This window comes from Chiroxiphia lanceolata, chromosome 1 (assembly GCF_009829145.1).
Source record: "Chiroxiphia lanceolata isolate bChiLan1 chromosome 1, bChiLan1.pri, whole genome shotgun sequence".
NCBI classification, from domain to species: Eukaryota; Metazoa; Chordata; class Aves; order Passeriformes; family Pipridae; genus Chiroxiphia; species Chiroxiphia lanceolata.
This window is the reverse complement of record NC_045637.1, coordinates 53,190,938-53,205,736: the sequence shown is the minus strand read 5'-3', so window position 1 is coordinate 53,205,736 and position 14,799 is coordinate 53,190,938. Positions and strand designations below refer to the sequence as shown.

Genomic DNA, 14,799 nt, shown 5'->3' with positions numbered 1-14,799 from the left:
GTGGTAGCACGTGCTTTCCAGTTTGGTTCACTTCAGGGGAAACAGTACTACAGTCCCCAGCCTACAAATTCTACAGAGTTCTGTCAGGAGGCAATTTGCACACTGTTTCCAACAGACATCTTGGAAAAAACAAAAATTGGACTCCTGGGGGTTGTGTGAGTGTGTATTAAGTGCTTTGCTCTGGAGAGAGCACACCTGAAAAGAGATGGACCATAACTGCCTGGGAGAAGCCCTGGCCCCATGACACTGCCCCTGCAATGGCTACACCGTCACACTGCCTATTTTGACATAACATTCTACTTCCCTGGTGAGGGATGACGTGACAATTTACATCATACTGTTTGTTCCAGAGCAAGCTAAAGCAGGTAATCTAGGAGAAAAGCCTAGGCACATATCTTTGTTACAGTAACAACCATAGCCTTATACAGAGGTTACACAAATTATGCCACATGCGACTCCCATGCTCATTCCTATCTTTCAGGGATATCACAACAAGCCCTGCCACAGACCTTTCCCCAGCTGAATCAACTGTCATGGAAGCAGTTTCAAAGCAGTGCACTGTATTATGATCACAACCACACATATGAGGCATTCTTGGAGATAACTGGCCAGGTAACGAGCTGTTTAATTGCTTTACATCACAACTTTCTCAAGTAACAAGCAGAAGGTCTGGGCTCCACATCAAAAGGCAGATGGGCACTGTAATCAGGCCTGACTTCTACAGGAGGATCTTGACTAACCAGTCACCTCCACTGCAACTACTACTGCCCACCCTGAGAATAATTTCTCATTCTTCAAAGTTCTCGGGAATGTGCTGGTCCACTGTTTAGAATTCCCTATTTTTACCACCTGTGAATCCTGCTCCTGGTTCCCATGGTCTTGTCACCACAAAGTAATCCAGTATCTCCAGTAATAGTACTCAAGCCCAGTACACTAGTCTCCCACTCCATGGTTTAGTCCCACTGCCTCCCAGGCTCAGTCCCTCTCTATTAGCTTCTTCATTCCCCTCTCCTGCAGTCCAGTTCCTCCACCATCAGGATTGTACTTCATTTATCTCACAAACTCCTCCTCACCAAGCATTTGTTCACTTCCTAGACCTGTGCAATTCCAGTTTCCCCATTCCTGTTCTCCACACCCAGTGTCTCATCTAACCTCACCTCTTGGCTGCTCACTGTTTCCCAGGTTTCCCTTGCCATGTTTTGTTTCTCCCACACTCAGTTCTAATTAAGAGTTCTGAAAATTATGGGCCACACATAAGCAAGGAAATCTGCTGTCTTTTCCAGCCAAATTTACAAATTCTAAACTACAAACAGCATTAAAAAGGTTTGCCTCATTGCCCAAATATTTGTTATTACAGAAAAGAGATATTTTTCTCCTGCTAGATGAATTCTCAGAAACAGTTTGAAGAATTTGGTTAATGCTTTTTTGTTTGAATTCTTAAACACCAGCCTCTGAAACCCAGCTTTTCAACCCAGATGTGGTAACTTGATAAAAGCTGAACTACTGACAGCTGTTACCAACTGTCCTGTTAACACAGCGAACGAACTCTCCTATACTTTTGAAAAACACCACACTGTGCAACATATATAATACCCACTATTGCTTAGACTGGCCTTAGAATTATTCCTGATGTGACAACCCCGCCCCTTCTCTCCTGTCCACCTCTCCAAATTCCCACTTGTACCAGCACTAATGCCTGTAAAACAAAACAGAAAGATTTGCTTTTACCACTTAAGAGAGGAAGGCAGGAAAATACAACAAAAGGTGTGCAGTTTACTTTCTTAACAATCACTATAAGCATAGTAACACCACAGGTTTTGTTTGCCCTTGGGACTGTATACAAGTTTTTTTTACAAGTCACGTTTTCTGACAAGTCTTTTGAAGAGTTGTCTAATCCCTAGTCAGTAAAGGTCTGCAGCAAGTGGTATAGCAATTGATGATTTAGCAAATTAAGACTAATATTTATACTTTAATCATTTCGTGGGCTGAGTTTATTTAATGATGCATTCCCCCCATCAGAGATTTCAACTACAGCATCATCCAGCACCAACATCCAACCAACTTGAGAACAGCTGTCAATTTAATGGAGTCGCTGAAAAAAACCCAAAACATCCTAAACCTGACTGTTAAGCTGAATTTACTACAAATGCTATTAAAAGAGCAAGTGCTATTCGTCAGAGTGAAAAAAAAATCAAAATGAACCAGAAGAGAAACCAGTGGATTTGGCATAAAATATTTTACTGGAGTTTTAAGTTTCTGCTATTCTTTCAAGAGAATCTACAGACTACCTGTAACAGAGCAAACAACGGAGAATGGAATCTAGTTTCCCAGAGGCTAGAGCTCTATGCATTCAGTTCCATCACCCAGTTAAAAAGCCTAGTTTTGAGTTTTGTGAGGGTTTTTGTAAGAGTGCACTAGCTAACACATACTAAAATGCTAGAAATAACAAAGGTAAACAGCAATTATTACAGACTCTTTGCTTCGGATGTAACATTGGTAACGAATGTGGGACACGCCCACACATCAGAAATGTGTAAATAATGCACTGGCATTTCTGTGACAGCAGTAATTCACTTGGAAATGCAACAGCAGCAGTGGAGATGCAGTAACACACATGAGGCTCCTGCCAGCAGGTAGAGTTTGAGCTCTGCAGAAATCCTGGGAACACACTCAGCTGACATGTACAGGCAGACGCTGCCGCATTTACCAACATCTTTCTTACCCGTGCCAATTACAAAGAAACCAGAACCCATGTGCCTCCCACGGACATCGCTTATCTGGTGTCTGCTGGTTAGTCCTTCAAAAGCCACTTGCCACCACCCACCAGCAAACAGAGTCCGTCTGGACGAGGCCCTGCCGCTCTCTGTCAACTGCATAAACTCGCTCAGTATATGGAGGGAATGGCAGAGCGCACATGCTGCACGGAGTACTGCACGCTGAATCCAGACAGTGCTGCTTTTTTATCCACTATTGAGATATTATCTCTCAGTTTGGATATAGAAAAATCAATTAGAAGTACCATGCTTCTTCACTGAATTGGCTGAACTGTCATCATGATTTTATTCATAGAATTTTCTAACAGCATTAAGTAAATTTTACAGAAGTCACTTCATAATCCTTTAGCTGGAAGGTCAGTACAAACTATCCAGTTTATCTTACCAAAGGCAAAGAATATTCAATTCTAAGGCCTTATCATTCCCAGAAATAAGCAGGTTTTGAAAGTACATTAGTGGCACACAAACCTTTAGGGTTAAAACTGTGAAAGTTAAGTTCCTTACGCTTTACATTAAATTTTTGACACCATATATTGAACACAGATGAGGAGATCTATCAATTACAGGCTCTCACTCAAACTGACAACTCTGCAACATAAGGAGAAACTAAGAACAGCTTTTCTTGGATCTCTTCAAGTGATACACGACACAGATGACCAGCTTCCATTCTTTTTCATGTTTAAAACCCTGCATGTAACAGGCAAGTCATATGCAACTTTTAGTGAATATTAAACAGAACTACAGTGGTTGAGACAAAATTCATTCTAAAGGAACAGAAGAAAGGGAAAGTAAAGAAAGACTTTGATCTAGAAATGCTGGTTATATAACAACTTCTCTGATTATTTTTCCTGATTATTTAATAACCATGTCTATCTGCTGATTATTTTCAGTGATTATTTGATAACTATGTCTATCTGCATCACTTTTTTGGCTTAAAAGTCCAAGCTAACATCAATGGCTATTGACCTAGAAACCAAAGCAAAAGGAAAGACTCCTTTTGCTTTCACTGGTTGTTTTATTAGGCCCATTTTGAGTAAAATCAAGTGCAGGTTGAGTTGCACGCAAATGTTTTCCCAACTTAACTATAATGGATAGGAGAATATTGTTTCTGTGCTCCCAGTACAGCAGTTTTTAGCAAGCCCTTATTGCAAATGCAGTTTTACCTACCCAAGGATTTTTCTTCTGATGCAGCTTGTTTCACTTGGAGATCTGTTTTGAGACAAGCCAACAAAATAATTGTTTTGTTGATTCTTGTTATGTCTATAGCAGTGGAACTTGCTGCAATAGATGTCGATGTCTGTCAAACTCATGTTATATGGGAAAGAATTTTTTTTTATTATTTTTAGCATGGTTTCTGCACAAGAAGGAGGACTATATCATCTCCTCTTTTCAGACATATTTCCATCAATGCCAGTGACAACTTTTCATCAACATCACATGAAGTATTTAGCCTTTCAGCAAATTTCTGAAGTTTTAGTTATTTTTTTCAGTACCATATGTAGAGATGGGATTAACAAGTTCTGTTTTCCACGTCTGCCTCCGATTCACTCAATACCCAAGGGGAAAGTCAATTTAAATATTTACAAGCTCAGCAGATTATTAATTATGATTAACATCACCACCTCCAGGGCTGAGATGTTGCAAAATGTCATGCATGTGAACACAGAAAGCATTCATAAATACATCCAATGCAAGGTGTGGCATCTTGGGACAGCTGCTGGTCTCTTCAGAGAATGGGTGGGAAACAGGAATCTGTCATCCATCATTCATTAAAATGGCAATTACTGAAACAGCAGCAGGACCCACAAGTTCACAGTATTTGTCTTCTATGCCAATTTACCTAGCCAAACACCCTTACAAGAAAACTTACATAAAACACCAGCCCTCTAGAAAAATGTATAAACATCCTTAGAATTTAAAATTAAATTTGCATATGTTTTCTAAAACAGGTTTCATTCAGTTCAGTTTGAAGCACCTACTGTAGTAATTTTCAGCAATCCTATGTCTTGAGAGTATCATAAAAAAAACCCTGTACCTTAATAAACACACACTGATTGAAGTTTCCAACTTACTTGCAAAATATAATAAAAACAAACTGAATAATAACATAAACAAGACACTAAAACTATGTATGCTTCGGACAGATGGAGAAAAAGTTCAGTATTTGATAGCACAGGACCAAATAAGTTCTAACTGCCATTCCCAAATCTGTGGTGTAGCCTTGTCTAAACATAAGTCACGTTACTTCAATTAAAATTAGAGTAGGTAGTTTAATGGTAGTTCAATGGAAGCCCCAGCATATGTAAAGCAAAAGACGGCCATTGTCCAATCCCTCCCCAAAAAGAAGGTAAACTGCCTCCACTGGGACAAGGCAATTTTAAGAGTGGTGAAATCCTTGCACTTAAGTTCTAGAACACACCAACTGCAATTACCCATTGAAAATATCCATTTACAGCTGACTGTTCCAATCATACTCACTAACTGCAAACCTCTGCGACACGCATTTGTGTATCTTTTGGATGTCTTCAAAGTTTGATGAAATAACATATTAAAAACTTACACACTAAAGCATTTATAAAGAACAAGTAACCAAAAGAAGACAATAGAAAATCGCAAGCGAGCTTGATCATAAAACAAAATATCATAAAACTGCAGCACACAAAAGGAGTGATGCAGATAAAACTGATGCAACTTTTCCACTGCTTTTTGGTAGAGCATACCAATTTGGGCATATTCAAAGATACATTTGTGAAAGACATGGTCAGAAAATTAGTTCTTAATTATTGTTGTGGAGGAACTTACATTTAAATCTACATTTTAGCATATCAGTCACATTAATTTACTGAACCTTGCAGACAGCAAAGTAAGAATTCTGCATATTCATCACTTCCTCTTTCAGCTGGAAAGTTGCATTTCATTTCCCCCAACAATGTTTCAAACCCTTTTCAAAACATGACTGCTAAAAACACACCTGCTCGCCACTGGTACACATCGTATAACTTTTGGAGAACTGCAACCCCAAATTTCAGGATTATAACTTCAGAAGCATGAGTTGTGAAAGATCTCTGCGTCTAAGATTAGCTTCCAAGCAGCCAGCACAAAGAAAACTTACAGAATTTTAAAGATTAAAACATCTAAAGAACAAGAAAAGCTAAAACCAGTAGACTGAAATAATCCAATGAGTTTCTGGGTAAATCTGTTCAATTACTTGCTGTTTTCCCCCCCAAGCTCTTACAGTTTTAGTCCATTCAATCAATTAAAAATATCCCATAAAATATGAAAAGCTCTTTAGGATATCTTAAAAGAAAAGCATTTCCTTTGAAGCCACCACAATTGAAAATTAAAAGAGAAGATGAAACTTTTCTTTGAATCCAATTTATAAAAAAAAAAAAAGGTATTTTAGGTTTTGTACAGATTAGAATTATGCTTTTATATAGCATTTGGTTCACAATATTAAAATCTACCGGAGTTAGAGTATTACAAATATAGTAAAATATCTGCCAACTTAATTATCTTTCATCAATAGTTATACACTAAATTAATAGACTCAGTATTAAGTGTGTGAAAGCAGTATACTGGACATAGAAAAACAATAACTGATTATTATGGACTTCCATAGTAATATGATAGAAAACCGCTACTAATCCCATGAAATTAGTTTAATTCCTGGCATGTTTAACATTACAATTTACATTTAGCATTCAATGTAATTTACGTTAATAAAAATCAGTGAAAATTTATTTTCATGCTAACATCCAAAAAAATTCTGCACTTTGACTGGTGATGCTCACATTTAAAAAACTTAACTGGGCAGGCTAGAAATGTTAAAGTAGCAACAAGCCTCATTACCAGGGTAAGTTAAATGTTAAACTTCACAAAAGTCATTAGAGGATAAACATTAAAATTATAGCTTCAAACTCTTAGGTGTAACTCCTATTTTACAAAGTTAGGTATGGTTTTAAAGAGAAGTGATATTCTCACAGAATTCTCACTAAATGTTTTGTGAAAAAGAGAAGCTGCAGTTTTTGTCAGCTGTGATAGATCTTTTCCCACAAGTGTCAAGTTAACAGTATTATCATCATATATTGTGTTTTTAAAAAACATGTATCCAACTCAAGCTTTGGTAGTACCAGAGATAGATGTTCAGTCCCAAGAGCTCCTTTCTGCCAGATGTCTTGTCCTCTACCACAAAGATCATTTACTTGTAATACAAAAAGCCCAGGCACTTTGCTGAACTGTAAAGCAGGAAGCAAACTTCATGAGCTGCCTTAACCTAGATCACAGAAACACACGAAATTTTCATTCTACAGAGGATAAAAATGAAACAAAAATAAATTTTATCTATACATAACTATGAATTGACTCGAGTGGAGAGTTATTCACTGCTAACAAACGTACAAAACAACCAACCCAAAACTAAATTTGTTTTCCTTAAAATAATTTTCGGCTTGGTCCAAACCCGCATTTTGATTTGGAATGTCAAACCTTACCACCGAGCACTCGCTCCTCACTCTTCCTCTACAGCAACCATCTGGCTGTTCCCACCTCATGCAAACAGCCATCACTCATCCCTTTCTTTCCTTGTGTGCCTCCAGAGACCAGAATAGCCAGGCTAAAAAAGCTCTGTTTCTTGTGGGCAAGAAGGAGAATAAAGAAGGCAGCATGGCAATGAGAAATTTGCACCTATGGGTTCAGAAGCTGCTGCCCCTTCCACTGGACTGCAGCAGAGGGCAGGACCTACTCCCACGAAAAAGCTTAGCCCCCAGCAGACAAAATAGTGCATCTCTGCACCTTTAGATAAGGTCTTCCCCAGCACTGTGCTCTCTGTTGGTCTGTAGCTGGCAAGAATCCTTAAGCCATTCCCTGCTTCCTCCAGGGAAGGCAGTAGCCTGGATGGAAGCAAGCCACAGATTGTCTACAAGATCATACCATAAATTAGTGTGTAACACCAAGGATCATAAAGCTTCTTTTAAAGAAATTTCAAAGTTACATCGATTGCTTGAGGTTTATATTTCTATGTATCTTCCTTAAAATAAATGGACAGATGGTAAACTATTAACAATTAAGGGCGCACCAATACAGATGAAGTGACACACTTCAATTATTATATCAGAATAACTGTATCATTTTATTCTGCACACAGAACACAGCACTAGATTTGATTATTTAAAATATAACATTTCTCTAATAATTTTTTTTAACTGGGCTAAATATCACATTAATATTGATACACATTAACATTTCACTATACTTACTCGGACCTACATTATTATTGTTGTTTTAGCATCTGACGAGCACTTTTTCTTTATTTATTACTTTATTGTTATAAAACTTGTGTTTATTAAATAATTAGTTGCTATTTTTCAGTCTGGATGTTATGCCAAGCCACTTCCGGAAGAAACTGGGACATCTTCATTATCTGTACTTTTGTTTGCTTAGTATCGCAGGAGCTAGACAAGGAAAAAATACCAGATCACGTTCTCTATTAAAACACATCTTATTTAATTACCAAAAGAAATACTACCCGTAGGTACTGAACTGATCACTCTAAACACTGCAATCTCATGTTTTCGAATTTGCAGATCTCAGTCTCGCATGCATACTTGGAATTCATCATTAGACAAGAAAAAGAGATGCCTACTGCTTTTTTAATGCACAAATAATAATAAACAACACTACAGACTCAGTTTCAGAGACTTGCTGTTGCCGCCACCATCAAAATATCTTTCAGTCTACTGTATGTCCACAGCTTTACCCAAGTTTGTATTCCCTGATGTCAAACCCAAAAGGTGAGGGATGGTTGGGAAGGGAAGGATAAGTATGAACAGGAAAGATGTCATACTGTTCCTTTCTGTAAACTCAACCTGCATCCTTACCCTTCTGATTTTGGCCACGGCAGGCAGAGGATGCACATCATTTGGACAGCAGTCACCCCCAAGACCACCATGTCTGGGGATGCAGCCTAAGTACAAGTTTCCCACTCCATAAGATACTTCCAGCCCAACTATGGGCCTGTTTGATGTACTTTTAATTTTTTTTTGACCAACAATTTGAAAATTATGATCCATGAGGCTCTGGGAAACAGCAGAAAGAGATGAATTCTTTAGGTGAAAATCTGAAGCTGGCACACGGCAAGCCATGTCTAGTTTTAAGGGTAGTGAATCATTCACTGATTCAACATAATCAGACACATTAGTTCAGAGAAAAGCTTAGTAATTTTGCTATATTATACTACAATAAACTGAAGGTAAATGTCATACTATATTTTGGCATTTTGAGGCCAGTTGCATGACACCAAACTTTACAGAAGGAAAACAGATTTGCATTTGTTGCTATTTATTGCTGAACAGCAGCATCTTCCATGTTAGTCTAAAAACAGCCTGTAAGAAACAGCAGTGTTTACTTAGAAAATATGCAAATCTTTTCTGTAAGAAAATACAGCTAAAACATATTAGGGAAGTGTGCCTAAAGGGTACAGCAGAGATCAAACCCCAAAGCTCAGGCACATCAGCTCTGCTTTAGGCACACCTGCAGAATCAAGCCGTGCAGCTCTGAAGCAACAGTGCAGTTACTGCAACTCCAGGACAATATATTCTGGCATGGACATGCACATACAGAAATGGAAATAAGCTTCCCTACAGAAAAAGAACTTTGTTGCCTGCATAACTACAATCACACCAGGGATTTTACAGTGAAATCCTTCCTTTGGGGAAAAAAAAACCCACCAAACCAAACCACAAAATCTACCCTTCCACCCCTGAACACACCTTAACTAGGACTGAACGATGCCAAAGTTGCACCTGGAGTATTAAAATTTGGAGGCAGCTATTCCTATCTTCCATTTCAGATGTGGGAAGACTACAGAATACAACTTATTTTCTCGAAGACAGAAAAAAGATCCCTAGAACAGGGAATGTAAGGTTCCCTGCTTCTCTGTAACAGACACTTCATTTTTTATATAATTACCTAGAACGGTACAGCAAGGGGGTTAATAAATTTCAAACACTCAGAAGTACTAAACAGTCAAAACTACAACAGTCTGGAAGGGCCCTTTTTTTATTTCTCAGTAGAAAAGAGCCCCCCCAAAGCACATATCACACACACTGTATGGACTTTACACAGCCCCCAACGAAATGAGCTGAAGAAGCCACACAGCATCATTCACCATGAGATGTGTGCAACACCTCAGAGGACATCAAAACCCAAATCTAAGGGATCACTCCTTTAAGTCCATTAATACATTTACATCCATTACATCCACTAAATCCAACAGAGCCTCAACATCACCCCGAACGGGTGCATTATGGCAATGCTGAACTCTCATGGTAAGCACTTCAAGCCTTCTCCAGGTGAGAAACACGTTTAGGAATGCAATTAGGGCTGTTCTGCTGTGCTGGAACAAGGGACCTGCACAAATCCATCTGGTTTACGCAACTGGCAAAAAGGCCTTAGCCTGTTTTTATTAATTATTATTTCCCGTTAAGGATCACCATTAACCTCAGGGACAATTGGGTGGGGGAATCCAAACCACACTGTCCTCATGAACAGACACCTTCGATGTGTATTGCTGATGTTTTCTTTGTTGCTCATTTTAACATACATAAGCGCTTAAAAGTAAGACCTCATCAGTGGGTCATGTATTTGCTCATACATCACACACTGACATGTCCCTGGAAGTGTTCAAAGGCCAGGTTGGATGGAGCAACCTAGTCCAGTGGAAGGTTTCCCGGCCCATGGCAGGGGCCTTGGAACGAGATAATCTTCAGGGTCCCTTCCAACCCAAGGCATTCCGTGATTCTATGATGTACAGTAACACACACACTTTTTAAACAACATTATCAGGTAGGGAACAGCATCCTTAGCACCTGTTAACCACACTAGATGTGTAAAAATGACAATAACAGTAAGTTTTCTGGTTTTTTTAAAGATGTGACCTTTAGGTGAAGGTAAATGAATAAAAAAACCTGATTTCTCCCTCCCCACCAAAAAAACCCCCCCACCAGCCCAAAACAACCCCGCGGGGAGCCAACCCACAGTCCAGCAGAGCTCTCATCCGAGACCGAGCTGTAGCGAACCCCGCACGATCCAAACGGAGTAAACGCTTCAGGAAACAGGTCGCACAGGGCGCCTGTTCCCTTAGGGGCAGGAGGGACAACACGGAGAGAGGTAAGCGAACACGAAGAGGGAGGGGCGGGAGAAGAAGGAGAGAGGGAGGGACGGAAGGGAGGAGGGAGAGAGGGAGAGAGGCAAGGACGGAGGGAGGGAAGGAAGGGAGAGAGGACAGAGAGGCAGGGAGGGAGGAGGAGGAGGGAGGGAGGAAGAGGGAGACGGAGAAGTGGGTGGAGCCCTCCGAGGCCACGCCCCCCGCGCGCGGGCAGCCTGGCCCGGCCCCTCCCCCACCCGGGAGCCGCGCGCTGCGGGGAGGTGGCGGCTCGCGCCGCTCGTTGTCCTCCCCCCTTCCTTTCCTCCGCCCCCGCCCGCCCGGACACGGAACGGCTCCCGCGCCCCCCACGGGGGTGTCGGGCCGGGCCGGCCGCCCCTTCGTCCCCGCACTGACCGTCGGGGGTCCCGCTCGCTGGCGCAGCGGCTCCGCCTCGGCCTCAGGCGCGGCGGGCACGCCCCGCCTCGCGCCCCATCCCGGCGCCGCCGCCGCCCGGCGCTCGCAGGCACGGCCGGGGAGCGGCGCGAGCTGCAGCCACCGCGCATGCGCGCCGCCTCGCTCCGCGCGACCAGGAGGGCGGGGCGGGGGGCGCTGGTCTCGCCGCGCGCGGGGTATGACGGGAATTGTAGTTCATCCCGGGGGTGCTGCCTGGGGGGCGCGAGGCGGCTGCGGCCGCCGCACTACAGCTCCCAGCGGCCCGCGCGCGGCGAGGGGGGAGCGACCGTGCCTCTCCTGCCCCCGTGGCTGTTGAAGCCGCTGCCTGAGGGATGCCCGGCGTCACTGCCTCCCTGCCCGGCGGGGACAGCCGAGATATGTGTATGGAGCTTCCGCAGCAGCCGTCGAGGGCCGGCGGGCAGCGGCCCCACCGCTCCTCTGTGCAGGTTTACAAGAAACGCGAAGGTCCTTGGTCCTTAAGCCAGCAGTGGCCCTTGTGGCCAAGAAGGCCAGTGGGTTCCTGGGGGGCATTGGGAAGAGCATTCACAGCAGGTCAGAGGAGGTGATCCTGCCCCTCCAGCCCTGGTGAGGCCACATCTGGAGTGCTGTGTCCAGTTCTGGGCTCCTCAGTACAAGAGAGACATGGAGCTCCTGGAGCAGATCCAATGAACGGCAGCAATGATCATCTCTCTTATGAGGCAAGACTGAGAGAGTTGGGCCTGTTCAGCCTCAACAAGAGACAACTGTCTATAAGTATCAGAAGGGAGGTGCCAAAAGGATGGAGCCGAGCTCTTAGGGTTGCCAAGAGGCAATGGCCAGAACCTGATGCACAGGAAGTTCCACCTGAATATGAGGAAGAACTTTACTGTGTGGGTGAACAAGCACTGGGACAGAGCCCAGAGGGGTTGTGAAGTCTCCCTCATGGGAGATACTCAAGAACCATCTGGACACAATCCCATGCCATGTGCTCTGGGATGACCTTGCTTGAGCAGGGAGGTTGGACCAGAGGTTGGAAGGGACCACTGTGGTCCCTTCCAACGTGACCCATTCTGGGAGTCTGTGATTCTGTTAGTAGTGATAAAGCTGGGTACGGCCAAACACGTTGTGAGATTATAATTGTCAGAATGGGAAGTCTGGGAACACTACAAGTCCCAGCACAGCAGCTGACACAGCCCCATAGGTGGGGGCACCTGGGCTGCCTCCTCAGCTCACATGGGAGCAGCTGTTGGCTTCGGCTTTGGCTTCATCCTGCATAACAAACCTGACCTTGAGTCGCTGCCCACTCTCTCTGCCACTCTCTGAAATACGAGGAAATGGAGTCTGGATGTGACTTGAGGCAACCTGTGCCAAGGAACACATCTCCATCTAAATGTGCATCCTGTTTACAGTGATGCTGAAAGGAATTTTGCAAATTTTTGCCTCTTACAATGCAAGTTTCTGTTATGTTAAGCACCTGCATAATTTGAATCCCTTTCAGGATTCTTCATCAACAGAAGAATTTGTTTCAACCAGAAGCAGGGCCGATTCATTCCCACAGCCTCAAGCATAATCCCCAGCCTATTGGACACATTAATACTGTGGCAGCGTGCCACCTGCTCCATTTATTCACTTGAGATTCAATGCTGCTTAGTCCCTGTCAAATGAGCTCTTTGTGCCACCTCCTGCGGTAATGTAAAAGGTCCCCCACAGGAATTTCTGCTATTCAGTGGAAGATACAAAAGGGAGGGTTGTAAACACTCTGATTAGTGTTGGAGCACAGGGATATTGTTTCCACTGCGTATTACATAACCACGCAACTTCCAGTCTACCTCCTCCTCTCCAGAAGAAAGAGCAAGGGTTCACCGGGCTACTTAACTTCACAGCTGAACGCGTTTCTCTTTTTTTTTTTATACAAAACCCACGTTACTCCTGGCAAAAGAAGAGAAAAATTTAGTTCTGTAACATTCCATAGTAATTCAGGATGATTGCCTGTGAGGATCTCCACTTGAAGTGACAGTGGCCAGAGGCTCTCAGCTCTGAAGAATGAGTGTTATCAGAGGCCTTTGCCAAGAAAAGTTCATGCACAATGGCCCCATCAGCTAATGAACCCAGAATGAATCTTCTCCCAGTTTTTGAGGACAAACAAGTAATTGTGTGCAGTACTGACTATACCAATTTACTGCTGTGTGAAACACATTTGGATGATTTCTGACTTAGAAAACTCACTGAGGTCTGAGGCCAACTTACACAGACCCAGGCACTTTCTTACACCCTCCACATGCTCCACATTCACTCAGTAAATTCTTACTGCTTTAAGAACAAAATTAAACAAGGATTCGGAGGTGGCAAGCTCTCTGCTTTGAAATTCAGTCTCACCTGAGCCTCATAAACACAATAAAATAGTAATGGAGGGGAACTTTAGAAACCATTTAGTCAGTGAAAAAAAAAGGGAAAAGGCATAGCTGTGTTAATGAATAATTCCTTCCTTCTTCTACAACTTCAAGAAAGCCAGTCTGGGGTTGAGTTTGTCTTAGAAAGATGGGAGTCTACGTGGGTTGTACCATTCTGGGATAAACTTTAGACATGCTGTGTAATTCTCATGAGCAATAAAGGAATATACAGTTTCTTTCATAAAGAAACTAGTTGGCCTCATACAGAAACAAACACGTGAAACAAGAGCCTGAATATACATCAGGAAACCTAGAAGTAGTAAATTAATTAATGCCTTTGGGGGGAAAAAGTATGATGTTTGTAGAAAGTACCACAGAGCGGAAGAGAGCTAAGAAAGTGTGCGACACTGAACTCTGCCTAAAATACCCCCATGGGCAGTACTAAGGAGTCACAGAATCATAGAATCGCAGAATGGTTTGGGTTGGAAGGGACCTTAAAGGTCACCTTGTTCCAACCCCCCCTGCCAGGGGTGGGGATATCTTCCATTAGAACAGGTTGCTTAAAGCCAAATAATTCCAAGTTCTCCACAGTAGGAAGAAAATTTATAAATACTTAAACATTGAAGAGGGTTTAAGAAAACTTGGGTCTTGGCCACTCTTACATCGTAGATGGAGTTGTCTGAAAGGAATTTGCTCTGTTCTGTGCAACGTTTTGTATCCAAGTATGTTTTTCTATGTGAGTAGCACAAACTTTAATGATGTACTGGTGATTTGGTGAGAGATGTTGTGCCAAGAGAATATGGAATCTTGATACAAGTGTTTCCTTTGCAAAACCCAACAGATAGTATGATCAGCAAAATGTTCTCTGATCAACGCTCCTCTCCATGAGCACAAAGGAGCCCAGTGGCACAGTGAAAAGTAGGGGAACCCCAGTACGGTACCTAGAGAAATGAGCTCCTCCCAGGACTGTCCCAGGACATCAAAAGCCCCTTGGCCAGCAGGTTGAGGGAGGGGATTCTGCCCCTCTACTCTGCCCTGGTGAGACCTGACCTGGAGTGCT

At 42.6% G+C, this 14,799-nt stretch overlaps 1 protein-coding gene across 4 annotated transcripts in view; it reads right to left on the bottom strand.

The window, feature by feature from the left end:
* Nucleotides 1-11,438, bottom strand: part of RALBP1 (ralA binding protein 1) — a 33,142-nt gene extending 21,704 nt beyond the window's left edge. Inside the window, exons 1-2 of one of the 4 annotated variants that reach the window (XM_032693925.1) lie at nucleotides 10,809-10,982; nucleotides 8,030-8,224 (exon numbers count right to left, since the gene is read on the bottom strand). The gene's annotated coding sequence lies outside the window, so the exon portion shown is untranslated. Of the gene's footprint in view, nucleotides 1-8,029; nucleotides 8,225-10,804; nucleotides 10,983-11,331 lie in introns of those variants that run through there. The other 3 variants (XM_032693914.1, XM_032693921.1, XM_032693908.1) reach the window with 3 other exon arrangements.
* Between the last annotated feature and the right edge of the window lie 3,361 nt (nucleotides 11,439-14,799).